Raw genomic sequence first — 1995 nt, forward strand, 5'->3', positions numbered from 1 at the left:
GCCACTCATACTCCACCTCAACCGGGAACGCAAAACCCTCCCTTTCCACCGTAATTTCATAGAACAACCGACGCGAAAAATCTACGTCCACCAGCACCCGCGCATAATGGTCAAATGTGTGCTTCTTAGTTACATCATCAATAATTAGAGGTGTGCCAATCACACCAGCAATTTCCAAAAGAGTCCTCTCTAACCAGTACTCCTGTGGCAAATCTAAAAGGTGTATCCAAACCTGAGCATGTGTGAGTCACTGAGCATATTTATTAAAATCCTTGAACCATTTGTAAAGCCGTAAGAGACCTGGTTTCAAATTAACAGTCCCCATAGCGAGAGATGCACGCAAGTCGTTGTCGAAAGAAAACGAAAACTCATAAAACCCACGGCCTATGGACATCATCTCCCATAAACCTTTAGTTTTCCGTAATTTCGATATCCTTACTGCTATTTCCTTGGTAGAATACGGCTTTATAGCCTTTGTTCAAAAATAACCTACCGTGCATGTGGTTCTTGCATTTTTCCAATCCCTTGGTGTATATGTCCTCAGCGATGCGGATTGAAAGAGTGTCCCCTCGGATCGACGGAAGAGGCAGAGGTGCATTGTCAGCTGTGGTGACCGGAGATAACACCTCTACAAATGAAAGTTTCTGTTGCTGAGCAATGGGAGGAACTGTAGCATCTGGTACACAAGGCCATGGGCAAGAAAACCCCATGACCGCAAAAATCCAGATAAACCACAATCAAAACTCTGCAGCAGAACTGTGTTTGTGTCCGCGAGAATTCGAAAGGAGGTGGAAATCGTGAACCAGCCTTTGTAACACCACCAAAGTAGTGTAATCACGGCACTCAAAGAAAAACCAGTACAAATAAGCTAATCAAGCCAAGAACTAGGAGGGGAAACCCTAGCAGAGCAGTCATCAAACAAAGCTGCATTGCATTGCATTTTTCTCTAAAGAGGTGCAAGACAAGGACTTCCCATAAGGTCACCCATATATCCTAGTACTACTCTCGCCCAAGCACGCTTAACTGCAGAGTTATGATGCGATCTGGTGCATTAGTGTTGGTATGATCACACCTGTAAAGTAAGTACTTTATTAAAATCAATGGAAATTACAAAATGTAAACATAATCTATTTCATAACTATCAAAGGTTTTTTTTTCAATTTAATAAAATAATAATCTATCAAAGATTTTTTTTTTCATTTAATAAATTAATAATATACTGAAGACTCATTTTAAAATTAGAATATTTGCAAGACCCATTTTATTTAGTCCATGCAAAAACAAAATAAACTTAAAGTCATTGAGAAAAATAAACCAGGTCAACTTTTACATAAATTGATTCCCTAAAAATATATATAATTGATATGAATTAAAATATTTAAATGAAAAAAATATGTTTAATTAGTTATATAAAGTTAATAAATCTGGTGATTCATGTGGCACACGAATGTAACATAATTTTAAATTTACACATGATAAGTTAACTGTGAATTTTTATTTTCTCGATACAAATTAAATGCTAAATACTAAATTTGATGGCGGAAATGTTTTGTACGACTACTGTTTGAAGAAAATATTTACAGGGACTAAAAGTTGATATAATTGTGTAAAATTGAAAACTTTTTTAACCTTTAATTTATCATATAATATGTGTTTGATATTTTTTTAACTTATTTTTATTTTTAATTTTTTTTTTTAAGAAGTTAAAAGGAAATTAAATACCAAAGGGTCAAGACTACCCAACACAACGTGTGTCAGGAAGAAAAGGTTAAATCAAGAGTTTACAAAGTCGAAAGAAATGAACCACGATGAAAGAAAAATACAAATTAAGTTATAGCTCTCAAGCACATCATTGGTTTAAGCCAACAAGAATGGTAATCAAAAGAAAAAGTAGTGTATTTTGCTTTCAACCATCAAAATGACTAAAGCTTAAATTTGTCGAGCAGTTGATGTAAAGAGTGCTCCTTATGCTTGAAAATACGACAGTTTCTTTCA

General features: G+C 35.0%; 1 pseudogene; it reads right to left on the reverse strand.

The window, feature by feature from the left end:
- Positions 1–951: 951 nt before the first annotated feature.
- On the reverse strand, positions 952–1074 carry LOC146948910 (5S ribosomal RNA; annotated as a pseudogene).
- Positions 1075–1995: the final 921 nt, after the last annotated feature.

The sequence above is a fragment of the Medicago sativa genome, chromosome 2 (assembly GCF_051527215.1).
Source record: "Medicago sativa cultivar Bolivia chromosome 2, Bolivia_mono, whole genome shotgun sequence".
Taxonomy (NCBI): domain Eukaryota; kingdom Viridiplantae; phylum Streptophyta; class Magnoliopsida; order Fabales; family Fabaceae; genus Medicago; species Medicago sativa.